Genomic DNA, 19,332 nt, shown 5'->3' on the forward strand with positions numbered 1-19,332 from the left:
GGCCATTCAGCTTTTTATTAGACCAATCAAGTGCCTTAGGCAGGCAAGGTGAAACAGTATGCTATCTTTACATAGTAAAATAAATGCAACATATTTTTAGATAAACAATTATTCTGCAACACAAACAAATGTAACACATCTTTACATAGTTAAACAAATATTCTATTCCACAACACTGACTTACATAGTCAAGGATGACCTGGGAATTCCTGGTTCATCTGTCTCTACCTCCCAATTCTTAGATTACAAACATGGACCACACTCTCTAACATTGAACTCCTGGTTTGTTTGGTTTTTCTTGTTTTTTTTTGTTTGTTTTTTGAGAGACAAGGGTCTAACCATGTAACCTTGGCTGGCTTGGAACTTGCACAAGCTCACAGAAGTCTGTCTGCCTCTGCTTCATTAGTGGTGGGATTTAAAGTCCCGTGCCAACACACCTGGTTGACTTTTGAAACACCACACATAGCTGGCAAAGCCCCTGGAAGAGTCTAACAAACCAAAGGAGTTGAAATATTATAGAACATGTCATTTGCAACAGAATTGGACTAAGGGTACACATAGCTCAGGAGAGTACACAGAGCATGTCCAGCAAGATCCATGTTTTGTTGTTGGTTTTTTAAAATTTTGGTTTAGACTTATGTATACTATTTTATGTGTATGCCTGTGAGTCACAAGTGTCCCTGGTGCCCAAAGAGGTCAGAAGAGGGCATAAGATCCCTTGGCATTGGAGTTACAGATACCAGTGGTCTGGCCTGTGAATACTTGGAACCAAATTCTCATCTTTCTGAAAAAAACAAGTGCCTTTTTTGGGTTTGTTCTCTGTGTAGCTCTGGCTGATTGGAGCTCACTATGTAGACCAGGAAATCTTTCTTCTACCCCCTAGTTGTGGGATTACAAGCTGCTGAGTATTGAGGTCAGGGGCTCTTGCTTCCAAAGCATGTATTTCACCAACTGATATTTCTCATCACCTCCCTAGCTTCTGGTCAGACTGTCAGCAGAGGTGGACCCAACAGGGTGTCACTGATCACTAGCTGTCGAATGGATTACAGATGTAAGAGAACAGTAAATGATGATGCTCCCACAGTGATTCCAGGGCTCTAACAGGAGGATGTTCCAAGCTAAGGAAGTGGATATATCCTGAAGACACAAATCATCAGGGTTTACTGACAAACCTGATGTAGAATGAGAAAGAGGAGCCTTGAGCAAGGGGAGGCTAATGTGCTAAGAGACTCCATGGAGCAAGCAGTGAGATGTCAGGTAGACAGGTAGATATAGGGATGTTAGTTTACTGAAAGAACTATGTCTGGGAGAAAAAGTTGGGAGTAGTCAAATACATGGCTTCAAACCGGTTTGGGACCCAATATCCTGTGGATACAGTGGTGCAGACCGAGATTGTACATGTGTGGCCTGGAACTGATGCATTTCTGAAGGACAACAATGCTGCCCAGCGTCTGTTGGATGGGATGAACTTTATGGCTCAGTCAGTGTCTGAGCTTAGCCTTGGACCCACTAAGGCTGTGACTTCTTGGCTAACAGACCAGATCCGCCCCTGCCTACTGGAGGCCCAACTCCCAGATCCTGAGCTGCAGCCAGTGTGCCACATACTTCAAAGACAGTAACACCAAGCATCACTGTGAGCTTCTAGACAGGGCTTCTGTGATGAGTGCTCCCATGACCGGAGGGAGGGCTGTCCCCTCTCGAGGCTGGGACCATCCAAGTCTGAGTCAACTGCAATAAAAAGCCTGGTGACCTTTAACCCCCCCCCCCAAAAAAAAGTGATTTTGGCTGGAGCCTCCCACTTGAGAACCAGTTCTGTGTAACCGGGAAGTGAACATATATATCTTCCAGATTTTGACTCCAGCACGTGGTTGCTGGCTGGCTTCTGGGTGCTGCTGTCCAGCAGAGCAGCTTTCTGCTGCTGCCCCAGAGTCAGGACACCAGACCGCAGGCATTGGCGGCCATGGAGGGCCCGAACGTGGACGAGCTGCTGGCCAAGGTGGAGCAGGACTCAGCAGAGAAGCTGCCGGGCATCGCGGTGCACAAAGAGCTGGAGCTGGAGCTCGACCTGGGCAACCTGCTGGCTTCGGACCGCGACCCCCCCCCCCCGACGGTGCTGCGCCAGGCTGGGCCTTTGGCCCAGGCCGAGCTGCGCACCCTGGCGCGGGACAACACGCAGCTGCTCATCAGCCAGCTGCTGGCATCAGTTCGTGCGCCTAAAGGGCATCAGGCCCAAGAAGACCAACCTATTTTGAGAGGCCAGTGGCGGCGCCGCTGGGTTACAAGTGCGCCAGATGACACCAAGGAATGGCTGATCCAGGTGCCTGGGGGCACCCACCCCATGGAAGACCAGTTCGCCAAGCAGATTCAGGCCAAGAAGGAACACGTGGCCAAGAACGAGCTGAACAGGCTGCAGAACCTGGCACGAGCAAGCACACAAGGTCCAGATGCCCAGCTCAGCCAGGCTGCACCCTCGGGAACACCAGAGGAAGGAGGAGCTGGCCCGCGCCATGCCGGTAGCCAAGGGCTCCACCGCTTCGGTGGGGCTCTTCCAGGAGAGCCTGCCCCAGGAGAAAGCGCCCCGGGGCACCGGCAAGAAGAGGACATTTCAGCCCCTCTTGGGACTTTCCAACTGGCTCTTTTTCTCAGCTGCAGCTATTTCGAGTCATGAACAGCAAGAAGCCTCAGCTGGACGTGATGAGGGCCACCAACAAGCAGATGAGGGAGGAGGACCAAGAAGAAATTGCCAATAGGAGGAAAATGGGCCTAAAGGGCACGAAAAGGGGACCCGTCAAGGACCTTCGAGCAAGAGAAAGATCGGCCGCCGGGCCAGGGAGAGAAGAGGAAAAGCCCGTTTTGGAGGACAGAAACATTCCAGGCCTCCTGCTTTAGGTGGCAAAAAGAAAGGGATGCCACACCAAGGTGGGCAGAGGAGGAAGTAGTTTTCTTCCCACAGGACCTGTTCTGCAAAATCAAGGACTGTGTGTACTAAGGGTTACGTTGTGCACAATGCAGGCCGCAGCCCCGTTGAACTTGAGATTGAAGGGACAGGTTTGCCTCCCTTCAGCACAGTCAGTGCTGGACTACGAATTAACACTTTTCCCCCAATGGAGACATTGGCTGGAAATTAAGGGCGTATTTTGAGAACACCACAATTAGAGAAATGATATGGTGTCTCCCTACACACATGAGACTTTTCTTCCTTTTTTTTTTTTTTTTTACACAAATCTAAAGACTGTAACAAATCCTTTACTATGAAAGCAACTCTTACAGTACAGAGAATTCGTACAGGAGGAAAGCCTTCCAAGTGTAAGGATTGTGAGAAATCCTTTACTTCGAAGTCAACTCTTACACAGCAAAGAATTCACAGGAGCGAATCTTTAAAAAATCCAGGAATGTGACAAATGTTTTACTACATGCACAAATCTTAGAGAACATCAGAAAAGTCATACTGGACAGAAATCTTTGAAATTTGAAGAGTGTGACAAATATCTTGCTTCATGCATATACCTTATACAATATCAGAAAGTCCATACTGGTTAGAAACCTTACAAATGTAGAGAATATGACTTGTCTTTTATCTGGAGTTTAAATCTAAGAAACCTCCGTGACTCCATATTGAAGAGTACCATTACATATGTCCAAAATGAGACAAATTATTTTTCTTCAAGTAAAATGTAGTACATATCTGAGGGTCCATTCTGATAGAAACATTAAAAATATCTGGAATGTGACAAATCTGTTACCTATCTGACACATCTAAGAACACAGAGTTCACACTGGAGAGAGGCGTTATGGATGTAAGGAATGTATGAATATGTTTGTTAGCTGCTCTATCTTCGAGCACATCAGCAAATGAATATCAGACTGTAGCATATCTTAAACCACCTTTCTCCCAAGGGAGATATCAGGGAGTTTATCCTGGACAGAACACACCTTTGTAAATCATGTGACATAGCATTTATACCATATTCTTGACTTATAAATGCCATATATGCATACTGGAAACAAAGATGTGTAACTTTTGAAAGCCTTTAGTGATGTTGTAAACTTGTAATTTAACACTGTGTTCATACTGAAGTAAAATTCTGCAAAAGTAACTGTGCAAATTAGTTCTATTTTATGGCAATACCTTTTTTACAAGCATTTCTGTGCACTACCAGTTTGATGATGATGGTGGAGACCAGAAGAGGATATCATATTCCCTGAATCTGTTCTTACACACAGCTGTGGGTTCTATATCTTGATCAACATCCAAAATTGAGATTAATGCCTTGCAAAGCGATACACACCCTCAATCCCAGGACTTGGTAGGCAGAGACAAGAATATCTCGGCGAGTCTGAAGCTTTCCTGGTCTATATAGTCTGTTCTATGACTGTCAGGTCTTCATACCAGTTTTAATAATAATGGTAATTGTTGAGAGCCAAAGATCTCTGGGCTTGGCATGAGATCCTAGGCCATTCTTGTCTGGTCACATAGTTGTATATTAACCTTTATATAGCAGCTTCTTAGAACCTCAGCTCAAGAAAAGAAACAACTTGACCCAGTCCTCCACCAACAGCCTCAGCCACCTAGCCAACCCTTCCTGGACCTCTTGTTAAAGTGCTGAGACAAACTTTCGTCTTTATCAGGACCTAATGATTTGGGGAGGGACATCCAGAGGGTATGCACTGATGAGCTGCTTTGGGTGTGAAGAAAGCCCATGGTGTTCCTAGTGTCTGAAGTACTGGAGAACAAGCATAACCACTCTCTAACTAAATGGTGATCTTCATGGGTCCATTTCACATAGACACTAGTCCATAGACAATAGTCAGTCCTGTACAGTATGGAGGAGACACTGCATTCCCGTTTTCGGAATTTGAGGTCTAAAGGCACTCACAAGAGGGTTCTCTCCAGTTAACAAGCAGCCAATTTCCCCCATTTCATTATATCCTGCAATCCCTCTAGCATGGCTCTATACCAAGGATCCTCCAGCAAAAATATTAGCTGTTTAAATAGGCAAGTCTTCATTTCAGCATTTACTATAGTACGGTGTGGTGGTTTTCAGTGCTCCCCTTTAGAGAAAGAAAATTGTCACGGGACTGTTTTGCCTGCATGGGTCTGTAAGTTGTGTTTGGTGTCCAGGCTAGGACATCCTACCCACTGGAATGGAACTCAGTTGTGAGCCACAACACGGTGCTGGACCTGAAAGCAGGTCCTTTTCTAGAGCAGCAATTGCTCTCAACCACAGGCTGAGCTCTGACATCAATGCCACCAACTTTTAATGCTTATAGCTTTGATGATTTACTTGGAAACTCTTCAGCTTCTGACTAAAATCAGATCAAGTGTGGAGGATCTTCAGTTTCTAAGTGCTAAACCACTAAAAAGTGATTTCCAGTCATCTCATGAGTAGTCTAATTATGTGAATGAGTACTGAAATTGAAGTGGACATCACCTTTGTCCAGGGATTATAAAACCCCAGCTTTGTCATTTGTAATCTTGCCCACTTTGGAATGAGTCTGCACTCTCAACAAATTCACCTTAACTTGGAGATCTCTGCCCGAGAATCAGTAAAGGGCAGATTTCTACGAATTTCAAAAAGTGTTCATTTGGTCTTTGGAAGGTGTAGGTAGAGAGAAGATACCAGGGCTGCCTGACTAACAGCACTGACAGCCTCTGCCTCAGTAGACTGAAGGAAAAACAGGAAAGGAGGATGAAGGCAAACCTGCAGTGCAGGCTGGCTCCCAGGATATTTCCTTCAATCGAGGGTAGCCGCTCCGATTCTCAACAAGGAGTTAAACCACTCCAGTAGGAGCGGCTGCCTTTCCTCAGTCTTGCCTAAGACAAAGCTCTGACATGATGTCAGGGAAGGAGGTCTGAAGATACAGAGGGGAGGAGACTCTATGAAGGAGTCTTAATGACCATCCACTGCTCCAATCCTCAAGCCCATTTAATTTTCTCCAGATGAAGACACATTGCAGTCCACACCCTGTGTGGCTCGTGCTGTAGGCCAGCTTGTCCCAGCTCACAAAGGTTCTGTAACAGTTTAACTCCAGGTTCCCAGGGAGCTTAAGAGGGGATGGGGCATGAGGGTCTGTCCCCTCTGGTGACCTGGTGTCTGAAGCCAGAACACCCGACTTTTCAAAGCAGAAAGACCCAGAGCCTGGCAACTTGAAGTAAATGAGACTAAAACCATCTGAGCCTCAGATTGTCATGGATGAGAGCTGAGTCAGAACAAGCTCTTCATTGAGGTCCTCCATGCATTTGAGACCTCTCTAGACCCTGACTTCACTGAGCCCTTCTCACTCTGGATTACTTTCTTCATCTTTGCCAAGACCTGTCTTCAGCAATGAAGAGGTGGCTTTGTAGGCCTGAGTTCAAGACATGGTGAGTCTATTGGGTAGGGAGAATTGGTGCCTGCAGATGCGAAGGCCACATCTGGGGTGGAGTCCTTTCTGACTGCATTAGCTCCATCCAGCTTTTGGGGGACATCTCATCCTTTGACTGAGCTAGCCTTCTGTTTCCCTACCTGGCTGTGCATGCACCCGAGGGACATTTTCAAGTCACTGACACAAGCCTGTGGCTCGGTTTTTAAGGAGCAGCAGTGGAGAGGCAGGGCACAGTCATAGTTCCTGCGGATGCCATAGCCCAGTGTTTCCCCATATCTCAGGTGGGAGTAGTTTCGCCACAGGTGGAGGCTTTGTTTTCAGAGCAGCCTGTGCCACGGCTGACACCCCATGACCCTTGTCTCCGTGACACTACAGGGATAACTAAAGCAGATGCCGTGATAACTGCATGTCATCTTTCGAGATGGGAGTCTCACTTCATGCAGCCCACACTGTCTATAAATATATATATTGTTCTCACTGGTTTATAATGAAGCCGATCTAGCCAATACCAAGACAGTACAAGGCTAGCAGGGAACACCCATCTGAAAACACAGAGAAGGCTGAAAACATTCCCCTTGAAGCAAGATGCTAGAGGACAGGTAAAACAAGGAGCCATGTGGCAAAATACACATTATGGACGTGAGTCCATTTAAGTTGTAAGCTAGTTAGTAATAGGGCTGAGTTATAGCCTGATCATTCTGTAATGAGTTTTTGTATAACAAAGATCAGGCAGTTGGGACAAAAGCTCCATCTCCACTTAGTTTTGTCCACAGAGTGCTATGGTCACAGAGAATCACCTTCAGGGACTTATTCTAATTTTTCATTTGGTATTCGCAATATGTTCTAAGTATAAAATTTGAGACAGTTTGTTATTCCATGCTAGCTGGTATACTCTGACTAGATATCTTCTGCCTGATGTGTTGAGGAGCTCAGAGGAGGATGGTATTTGAATTCATACCTGGAACACTTTGTCAATGTTTTCTAAGTGACATGACGAGGTTGTTAAACAGTGGTTTTAACACAAATTTTATTTTTATCTGCTCATGTCGGAGCATCACCTTAATGGGAGCACTCAGGAGACAGTCAAATCTGAGTATTTAAAAGGCCACCATGGTCCAATGAAGTTTCAGTGGGGCAGCAAGGGACATAGATCGAGGCTAAATATTTTAAGAGATTTATACAGGAATATGGGCCCTGCTACAGTGGAAAATACTAGGATCTGTCTGAGTTCAAAGCCACTAATGCAGAGTAAGTATGAAACACCAAGGCCAGAGATACAGCAGAGCAGAATCCCTTCAGCAGGGACTCTGGTGACAAGATCCTTAGGCTGTCTTCCCACCTCATTCACGGAGACTGCCCATGTCAAAGGACAGGAGCCCGGGAATCCACACTAATACAGGACCCTGGTCAAACCCATCCAGACAAGTTACAAGCACCCACATTGGGATGAGTGAGAATACAACCCATATAGAGTAGAATGGACCAAGAGTCAATTCTACCCCTAAAGTGCCTTAATTGCAAATATGCCCTTGGTGCCCCATCAGTGGAGGAACATCAACAGGCATGAGCCAGCTACATCACCTCAAATGAGCATACATCCCAGAAGTGGTCACCGAGAAGTCAATCAGGAACTCCTCGAGGATGAAAACAGGCACCAGTGTATTTGTGCCAGACCTCCCATCTTGACAGCAGTGGGACCTCACTGCAGAGATACTCCTAATTCAGCACTGCTAGGAGAGTCTTCACAGCACAACCCAACAAATTTTAGTTTACGGGCAATGTCAAAGCCATTACCCCACAATGGAATAGAACTTGCATGATCATCACGAAGCCAGGAGCTCAGCATCTGGGTATGGCTGCTGGGAGGTCTGCCCATGAGCTTGAAGGATCTTATAGACCCCAGGAGGAGAGTGCATCATCATACTCCCACTTATCATGGAGAGCAGCAACTCAGTGCTATGGTCAATCTACATCCCCCAGGGCATAGTGTTCAGGCAGAGTCAAAGACTGCATTGCCAACTTGCCTTCAGACCCTCGTGGGGAGGTCTTCAGAGACTACAAGCCTGGGCATGTTCCCAAGATGGATATGGGGTAAAAAACAATGCCTTAGACTGTTCCCCCATCCCTGACAGTACCTCATCTGTGCTGCTCAACTGAGGTCAAGATCATATTGTGGTGGGTAGCTTTTAAATGCAATTGACCCCACTCCCTCAACCATCCAATTTACACAGAATAGCTGACCAGCAGAGCTCAGCTGAAGACAGGACACCTCTGTATATCTTCACCCCATCCATGAAGCCCAGGGGAACATTTAGGACAGGGAGGTCAGGACAGTGCCAATGCTGTCAAGTTCCTCCTTCTGGACAGGACTCGTCTGTTGTCTACAGGATCTCAGAGCCTCTGAGGTTGCCGGCACATGATCCAGCTAGCCAGTGAAAACTCCCAGCAGAGTTACAGTCTTGCACAGCCCCACACACAGCTCAGATGACATTGGCAGTTGGTGGCTGTTTGGGGAGGGGCGACAGTCTTTTGGGGAGGGCTGTTTGGTTACACCCTAGTGGATGTCCACACCCCCATGTTCAGTTGTCAACACTAGTTGGATGGGGTGTTGCAGGGAAGTTGCAAAGAGGAAACTTTAAGAGCATGTTGAGGGTGTCCTGGAACAAGTCTGAGTGGAGAATAGAAGGTGGGTTAGTCAAGATACATGTTTGTTTTGAATAGTGTATGCAATGTATTTGTAACCAGATGTTATAATGTGGTTATATAACCTAACAGGCCATACCAGGGAAGTTAAAAATGTGCTTTAGTGTCTGCCTAGACAAAGATTTGCCAAAGCATATTCGAATCTCAGGTAGGACATTGCCCTCTGGATTTCCTAAACTAGTCTTAAAAAGTTTGGACCTGCTTGAGAGGCAGTCACCTGTCTGTCATTCCTAGACTCTGTTGGCATCTCTCTCATACCAGCCCAAGTGTGGCTGGGTGATTCTGCCCAGTCCTCCAGTATTCCTGTTAAACTAGGCTCTTCATAAAATGTCCACACATTTCTGGCCAATCTCCCTCCCGCTCTGATACATAGATCAGCAAATCCATGTATTACTAGTGTCCATGTGCTTAGCAAACAGAGGCAGACTTAGCTCCTCTGGGCCTCTCCAAATAGGAGTAGAAATGTTCAAATGCAGAGAGCAATGATAAGCCCTGCTCTTTTGGCTTGCCTTTCTGTTCACCCTGCTACACTTTCACCCTTGGAAAAATAATCAGTAGCATGATTTTATTTCAAGGATCATGTGCCATGTTTTGGAAGCCCAGAGGCAATGGGAATGCTGTGCACACCCCCGAGCACAGTGAGTTCTGTGCACCAGGAGGCATAGACAGGCCTTTCGGGAAAAGGCTAGAGTTGAGCTGCCCACCAGCACATTTGTGTCCCTGTTCCTTGTGCAAGACGGAGGAGTTTACCCCAGTGAAAAGGCAATGTGGTCCCACATCCTCTTCCACATAGGCTCCAAGTTCAGATAGATGCCTTTGTGGGGCATGATTACTTCCCTGCAACATATCCCCTTTAGCAATCAAGAGACTAAGACAAAACCAGAAGTGGACTGTGCTAGATCCAGAAGATCTGGCTGTAAGGCATTTTCAGTGCTAGGAGGGCCCAGTTCCCAGTGATGTGGGTGGTACCATCCAGGGCCTTCTTATAAGAGGATGAGCAAGCCATGAGGAACAAGCCAGTAGGCAGCACCCCACCACGGCCTCTGCATCAGCTCCTGCCTCCAGGTTGCTGTCCTGTTTGAGTATCTGCCCTCTTTGGGGATGAACTGTTATATGGAAATGTGTGAATAAACCATTTCCTCCAACTTGCTTTTGGTCAAGGGTCTATCAGTAACAGACAACTGTCAATAACATGCTAGAATAGTTCGATTCTAGTGGAAGCTGGGTTCTTTTTTTTCCCCCTTGTTGGTCAGCTTGTCACAGGTTAGAGGTACTTGGCTAGAGGAAATTATTGAAAAAGAAATCTCCCATCAGATTGCTTGTAGGCCAAGTCTGTAGGGCATTTTCTTGATTAATGCTTGATGAGGTAGCGCCTGGCCCACTGAAGATTGTACCACCCCTGGGCAGGTGACCTGGGTTATGTAAAGAAGCTAAGGAATTAATAGGAGTAAGCTAAGTTTGGAGTAAAGTCAGTAAAGCAGGGCATTTCCTCCAATTTTTCCTTCCATTCTCACCATGGCTCCATCAATGGACTAACCTGGGGTGTATAAGACAAATAAGTCTTTTCTTTAAGTTGCTTTTGAACAGGTTTTATCACAGCAGCAGGAACAAATCCTAACTAAAACCCAGATGGCTTCAATTATCATAATTAATACAAAAAAATCCCTAGTTACTGAGTTCACTGGCTAGTCACGTCTGTGTGCTTTATGGGATGGACTCTGCTCTTCCAGCCTCACGCAATGCCAGATCTGAGATAGCTACATTTCCAGTCATGACTATTCTAACCCCAGTTCAGATTGAAACAAACCCAGCATCCAAGCAGGTGTGCTGCAGCACACGAGTCCTGGCAGGGGTTGCCTATGAATTCCCTGTAATTAGCACTATCAGCAGTGGGTCCACTAAGTTAGGTACCACTAACTCCCTTTATCACCCAGAACACGATCCCTTGTTCCACCCCCAGTTTGAACCGACATTCACTGAAGTACTAAAATCTGGAGTTTCCTCTAAGCTTTGCTTCACTAGACTCAGCTCTGGTTCACACCTGGTTGAACCGATAGTGGCAGGACTCGCCTACTTTTCCAAGGATCACAACTTTACACTGTGGATTCCAAGTCTGCCTGTAGGCCGACCATTCCACAGGCTCATCCTCAGATCAGCCCCATCCAAGGTACCTTATCCTGTCTTCCCTTATAACTCCCTGCTTGGGTCAAACAGGTTTCACCTGCTTCGCCCATTTTGGGTATTTGTCTTCAAACAGGTCGTGTCAGCAGTGCACTATCTCCAAAGATGCATTGCACATAGGGATATTAAATTGGAGAATATCCTTATTGACAATGCAGGAAACAAAGCTTTTTGACTTTGGAATGGCAGGAAAACACCATGATGCCCTGGCAGGCAATATGTGAAGCATGGGAATTCCCCTACACGTACTGGTCACAGGATATTTTCCTTATGAAGAAACCACAGCCCATGCTCATCACCCACACAGTTAGCCATTCCCTATCACCTGTCAATGCCCTGTCATACCATCATTGCACAATTATTCTTGGTCCCCCAGGCATAGGATAACAAAATGTGAGGTCATGGAAAGCAGTTGGCTGGGCCATGTGGAAGAAGCATGTATAGACACTATGAAATACACACTATGGATCATATACTATGAAAACAATTGCCTATTCCTGTGAAGATAATTTGTCATCCCTAACACAAAGGAAATCAAATAATGTAACAGCAACTTTCAATATTCTGAAATACAAATTGACCAGTGAGGATAGCCTTGATCACATGGAGACCCCTGGTTAATCAGAAGCCCTGTTTGTGCTCTTCCCCCATTTCTCCCCTCGAAAAGGAGACCCAGTGAACCAGCCTTTCCAAGTTTTAGAAGACGGGAAGAATCACTTTCAGGAGGAGGGTGTGGAAGGACAGGGCAAGAGATGCTGAAGCTATATCATGCTCAACAAATACTCCTGCCTGGGTCTGAGGCCCAGATAAGATGAAATTATGCCAGAAGGGGGTGTCCTGAGTGCTAGTGTCATCCACAGAGCCGCTGGGGACCTTCCAGTCAACCTGAATTCTCTGGACAGCCTTGAGGTCATCTATCCTTATGCGATTCATCCATGGATAGAACACCCACTATGTCTCTGAACATGGATTTCTCCTCAGATCCACCATCCAAGTGACCCAAGATGACTAATGACCAGGGCCAGTTTGGGCCCACAGCATCTGGATACAGGCCATTCAGGGACTGCAAACTCATGAGCAAGCAAATTTCCCACATCCCGAGGACACAGTTCTTGTCTCTGGACCACACCATGGGGAGTCCTGGATCCTCATGAAAGATACAAAGAAAAGATTGGACAGTGCGTTTTATAAGAGACCCATTTGGTTTACCAACTCACATGTTCTCCTCTTTGTATTTCACTAATTAATGAACACAATTTGATATCAGGGATTAATAGGTTTAGGTTCCAAACCCACCAAGAACCATATTATCTCCACATAATGCACCACATATACATGGAGGTCTGTGTCAGTTCTTGCTAGGTATTCCATTCTCTAGTGAAAAGCAAGACCCCTCATCCAATCTATCCTCTCCCCTCTCACTTTCTCTACACAGAAACACACACACATGCTAATACACACACACAATGATAGGTGAGCCTAGTATCATCATGCCAAGACATGGTGGCATGAGGACAGACAAGGTGCTGAAGAAGGAGCTGAGAGTGAGTAAGGGCTATGTCTTGATCCTGCATCAACTGGAAGTAGTGTAAGACACTGAGCATGCCTTAAGCACATATGTGACCTAAGAGGCCACATCCAGAATGACACACTTCTTCCAACATGATCACACCTACTCCAACAGAGCCATGCATCTGCTACTAATTTTGGTATTGTAGGCAATCCTAGGTTCACATACATAGATTCATGCAATGGCCTCTATATGCCTTCATTCATGGTTACCCATGGCATGCCTTGTCTCAGTGGCTTTCTTTCATTGGGGAGGGAGAATCCATGCCTTTTTTTCTGCAGTGGACACTGAAGCCAAAACCTAGTAGCTGAAGCCACCAATTTCTGCTGAATGCTGAGGCTGGAACTTGGCCCTCATTTTAAATTACCCCGTAACCAGCCTTCTGTTTTCCATAGATTCGTTCACTGCCTATACTACGCTGTTCTATAATTTACTCTGTAGATAGGGCATGCTTTAAACTCAGAGTTCAACTAGCCTCTGCTTCACTAGAGTCAGGATTGAATGTATGACCATTACAACAGGTTCTAAGCTTTTAATTCCTAATCACAAGTATATATAACCTAACTATAAAGTTTACACTACTATAGGTAACTATAATCTGTACTTAAATCTATGTTACAATTTTTTAAAGATTTTTAGCGACAGGGTTTCTCTGTGTAGCTTTGGAAGCTGTCCTGGCACTTGCTCTGGCGACCAGGCTGGCCTCGAATTCACAGAGATCCGCCTGCCTCTGCCTCCCGATGCTGGGATTCAAGGCCTGCATCACTGACGACTGGCGTACATTACATTTTTTAATGAGCTATATAAACAATACATAAAGAGGAGAAACACATATAACAAAATTGATCTTATGTAGGAGATGTTGTAGCCACGCCTACTTAGGGGCTGGTTACAGGTGTGCCTGGCCATGCCTGTGAGAGGGTGTGGTAAGGGTGATGTTGGGAAAGTTTAAGAGTGAGGGATGCTTACGTGGTGGCCCATGCTTTCCCTTTCACCTTTGGCTTGCTGTATGGACTGCTGCCCCACCAGCTGGCTAGGTCACTCTGTAAGTAAGGCTTTTCCCTATTAAATTCCCTTATATTTTTATGTGGCTCCGTGTTTGTAATTTCCCACATTATCTGCTTGTCAGAAGCAGTATCTTGTCCCAACAGGATGGCAGACTAGGCTGGGAAAGAGCTCCCTGTCTCCACAGGTGCTCCCGGCTCTCAGCTGGCCTGCTGCACCACACATGCACGTCCCTGCTGCCACTGAGCCACTCAGAACCGTCCACCCAGCTAGGAGACTTCCACAGACCTCCCTGCGGTTACTGTCACAGTTTCTAGCTGCATGCACAGACCAGCACGCACTGCGGCCTACCCGTGTGGAGGCCTCCTGCCCTTGAACCAAGTAGATCTCTGGAGTAGGTGTCTGCTTTCAGCAGGGTCCGAGGCTTCCCCTAGCCGCAGCAGCTGTAAAACTGCATCTCTTTCAGTGGTTGAGGGTGCAAGTCTGTACACTCCCAGCCAAACTAAAGCACAGCCACCTGTGTGATCTCAGCTCTACCACTGCTGCTACCATGTTGCCTGACCGATGCCTTTCAAAAGCCGTGTGGACTAACGGTACACATGTGCCACCTGCTGGTCAAAGATAGTTACTGCATCTGGAGTCGAAATCAGGTAAAATGGCGGAATATTTATCATTTGCTAAAATTGGTAATATTTTTGCTAATTACATGAATTCAATGTTTGAGGAGGTTGCTAATCTGCCAATTACCTGCCTATATGCAGTAATGGCAGCTAGCTTACTGGTACAAGTAACATTACTAACCAGGGGAGTTAGGAACAGGGACAAGGATAACCTCACTACCGACTTACAGGAAATAACAGCTTTACGCAATGAGGTTTTGGAGAACAGATTAGGTCAGGGCACAATTGTACATCAAGTGGAACAGAAATTGGATGATAAGCTTGGCTCTGTGTCCAATACGATAAACACAGAGCCGTCTGTTACCCAAGATGAGATGCAGCATATTTATGATAAGATAAACACAGAGAGATCCTCCATGTCTGAGGCCTTAGAGGCTAGGCTGTCAGAAGACTGTGACAAGCTAAAGAATATCTGTAGCCAGCTAGAAACTCAGATAGGCACTGTTACCCAGAAACTAGATGCAAAGGTGCCAAATACCCAGGATAGGGTTGAAGGATTGGACAAGGCCATTCAATCAATTATTGAAGCATCCAAGGTAGCAGATCAGAAATTTGAGCCTAGATTTGAATGTTTGGAAGATAATTTATAGTACAGGGCTGACAGATTACATAGGTCCATATGGTCAATTGCTGGGGACTCAAAAAATCAGCAAATCATGACCTTGAATCTAGACTCGAATACGTAGAAGGCAGCTTCCGTACCATCCAGATGCTGCCCAAGATTGATCATACTAAAAACCTAGAAAAATGTGTGGAGGAGCAGTTAGAGCAATTTACAGATTGACTAACATGCTTGGAATCTTTTATGATTAAGGAGATTGAAACTTTTCATAAGGATATCATTACTAGGCTTAAAGATCATTGGGATGCCTCAGAGGCAGAATCACTCCAATCCGAGGCACCTACTCCACCCAGGTATCATGACTATTCCTCTAAGGTTGTTACTCATACACCATTAGTGTACCCAGCTACCATGGTAAAAAAGCCAACTTCTAAGAAGTTCTAAGAACCCTCATGGACTGATGGCTTATGAATGGCAACCTACACAGCTGAAGGATCTTAAGAATATTAAGGAATCAGTTGTCTCATATAGTCTCCATAGCATTATGTAAAACATTACATTCATGGGCAACCTTCAACAGGGTGACACCCACAGATTGGGAACAATTGGTAGCAGCTGTTTTGAGAATATATGCCAAATCCAGTGGCAGACATTGTTCAGGGAAAAAGCAAAGCGCCTTGAGCATCAAGGCATAAAGCAAGATTTTGAAACTCCCCTAGATAAGATTCTTGGTGAGGGTATTTTTGCTAACCCACAGGCTCAGGCTGAATATGATGACCATATACTGTCCCTATGCAGGATAGCAGCATTAAATGCCTGGGATAAGGTTTGTGAACCAGGAGAACACCTAGAAACTTATATCAGAATAGAACAGGAACCTACAGAACTGTTCCAGGACTTCTTACAAAGGTTAACCAGGGCAGTAGAATTACAAGTAACAGATTCAGCAGCCAGACATTCGATTGTATATACAATAGCTTATGAAAATGCAAATCCAAGACACAAAAGAATACTTTTGCCTTTAAAGATCAGATCAGCTCCACCAGAAGAATGGGTTTTGCATGCAGCCAACATTGACTATAATGTGCAAGATACTGGAGCTTGGGTAGGAGAAGCCATCTCCAAAGGTTTAAAATGGCAACAGGAGATTGAAAGTTCTAGCGGGGAGGATGCAAGGCTTGGGAAGGAGAAGCAACGTACAGAGGTCTACATTGGTACCAAGAGGCCAGATGATATTACTACTATGAACCAGGACCTTGGGAAGGAAGGTCTCCCAGGAGACCACGGAGGTGCCTGGAACCTAGATGTTTCAGCTGTGGTAGAATGGGACATATTAAGAGAAGTTGTAGACAAAGGAATTCTAACAATGCCTCATATGGAAGGCCACTTCCTTCTGGATTGTGTAGAAGATGTGGTAAGGGCAGACACTGGGACCAATGAATGTAGATCGACCAGGGACATGCAAGGAAACCCGTTAAGGCTAGGAAAACCTGAGAGGGGCCTCAAGAAGTCCCCCACACTGAGAAAAGTTCTGGTTGTTCCCAGTAGCAGTGGAAGACAATCTCTCACAGGACAAATAGATAATTCTTTGCCTATTGTGAAAAATGATATTGCTGTAGATGGTAGTTTGAATAGTGATGAAGAATCAAATGTGACTGGACAAAATAAGAAATGCATATTTTGGCAAACTTTTATTAATGATAAAAGACCAGTTGAAAGTGAAAATTAATAGATATTACTGGCTTGGGAGACACTGGGGCAGATGTGACTATTATTACCCAAAAGTCTTGGCCTAAGAAATGACCTTTTAAGAGGCAAGTGTATAATTTTTGGGAATTGGAACTCTTGGTTTTGACAGAGTGTTAACTCGGTGGTCTGCATTGGACAGGAAGGACAGAAAGGGAGAGTGAAATCATCTGTGGCAGAAATAGCTATAAATCTCTGAGGTTGCTATCTCTTACAGCAATGGAAAACTCAAATTAACATACATGCAGTGTCAGATACGAATTATGTACAATCGCTGGATAGTAGAAAAGACCTGGTAAGACGCTATGGAAACGATTACCAACCATCTAGGTTGCCAGAAGCTAAATACAAATGATAGACCTTCAGAGGAACCAAGGGCCCTGCCATTAAAATGTCTTACAGATGAACCTGTCTGGATAGGACAATGGCCTTTGACCTCTGAGAAGCTAGAGGCTCTATTAGTACAGGAACAGCTAGATGCTGGACATAAAGGAATCTACCAGTCCTTGGAATTCTCCTGTATTTGTTATCAAAAAGAAGTCAGTTAACTGGAGATTGCTGACAGACCTGAGAGCCATGAATTGGTAATTCAACCAATGGGGTCTCTGCAGCCTGGAATGCCATTGCCTTCCTTAATACCTAAAGGATGGCCAATCATAGTCATTGATATGAAAGACATTTTCACAATACAGTTACAGGAAATGAGAGAGAAAAATTTGCATTTACTATACCAACTCTTAATTCACAGCCAGTTAGGAGATATCAGTGGAGCGTTTTGTGACAAGGAATGTTAAACAGTCCTACTTTGTGTCAGCACTTTGTACAGCAACCTTTGGAAATAATTCCTAAGAAATTTTCACAACCTATTGTTTATCATTACATGGATGACATTCTTTTATCAGATTCTAACAAGGAAACTTTGGAAGGTATGTTTGAAATGGTGAAGGAAGTTCTGACTCATTGGGGGTTACAGATTGCCCCAGAAAAGATACAAAGAGGAGATTCTATTAGCTATTTAGGTTACAAGATAGACTTACAGAGAATCAGACCTCAAAAGGTACAAATTAGGAGAGATCGTGATCAAACTCTTAATTCTCTTCAGAAATTAGGGGAAATTTCTCAATTACAGACGATTATTGGGGTAGAAGGACATGACTTAAAGCATTTAAAAATGGCCCTTAAATGTGATAAGGACCTAAACAGTCCTAGAATATTATCTGCTAAGGCAGAAAAAGAGTTACAATGGGTAGAAAACAGAATATTGGATGCAGATGTAGATCGCATAAACCTTGATTTAGACTGTATTCTGGTTATCTTGCCATCCAGAGAATACCCTTCTGGAATTTTGATGCAGAGGGAAGACACCATATTGGAGTGGATATTTCTGCCACATAAACAGAATAAATATTTAAAGACATATACAGAAAAGATTTCTGATTTGATTCTAAAGGGCAAATTAAGACTTCAACTGACTGGAAAAGATCCAGCAGAAAATATAGTACCTTTAACTAATGAAGAAATTTCCTCCTTATGGAAGGATAATGAATATTGGCAAATAGCTGTTACTGACTTTTTGGGAATGATTAGTAAAACTATACCAAAACTGACAGAATTAAATTCACAAAAAAGACAGTCTGGATTCTTCCATGTATTGTAAGACAAACTCCCATTTCTGGAGTTCTTACCTTCTACACTGATGCCAACAAATCAGGTATGGCTGATTATAAAGCTGGTGAGGTAAGTAAAGTAGTTCAAAGTCAATATACATCTGTACAGAAGGCAGAATTATATGCAATTCTCATGGCGCTTATGGATTTTACAGAACCTCTTAATATAGTTACTGATTCTCAATATGCAGAGAGAGTCGTGTTACACATTGAGACTGCAGAATTTGTTCCTGATAATACAGAATTAAACTCATTGTTTCTAAAAATATAGGAAACAATCAGAAACAGAAGTAATCCTCTATACATTACACATATCAGATCCCATACAGGTCAGCCAGGCCCACTGGCACAAGGCAATGATGAGATTGATCATTTATTAATTGGAAGTGTGCTAGAAGCCACAAAATTTCATATCATGTAATTAGCAAAGGTTTGAAAAAGGACTTCTCCATCACTTGGCAACAAGCCAAGGAGATAGTGAGAAACTGCCCTACTTGTTCTTTTTATAACCAAATTCCATTGCCAGCAGGCTGTAATCCTAAAGGCATTGGGAGGAATGAGGTTTGGCCAATGGATGTCTTTTACTTTGCAGTGTTTGGAAATTTGAAATATGTGCATCATACTATAGACACATTCTCAGGGTTCCAATGGGCTACTGCTCTCAACTCCCAAAAAGCTGATTCTGTTATTGCACACCTGCCAGAGGTGATGGCAGTTATGGCTATACCTGCACATATAAAAACTGACAATGCTCCAGCATATGTCTCCACAAAAATGGAACAGTTTTTCAAATATTATAACATAAGGCATCTCACTGGTATACCACACAATCCTACAGGACAAGCAGTGGTT

General features: G+C 44.6%; 1 pseudogene; it reads left to right on the forward strand.

The window, feature by feature from the left end:
• Positions 1–1,960: 1,960 nt before the first annotated feature.
• On the forward strand, positions 1,961–2,939 carry LOC100773924 (annotated as a pseudogene).
• Positions 2,940–19,332: the final 16,393 nt, after the last annotated feature.

Source organism: Cricetulus griseus, unplaced genomic scaffold, assembly GCF_003668045.3.
Source record: "Cricetulus griseus strain 17A/GY unplaced genomic scaffold, alternate assembly CriGri-PICRH-1.0 unplaced_scaffold_238, whole genome shotgun sequence".
Taxonomy (NCBI): domain Eukaryota; kingdom Metazoa; phylum Chordata; class Mammalia; order Rodentia; family Cricetidae; genus Cricetulus; species Cricetulus griseus.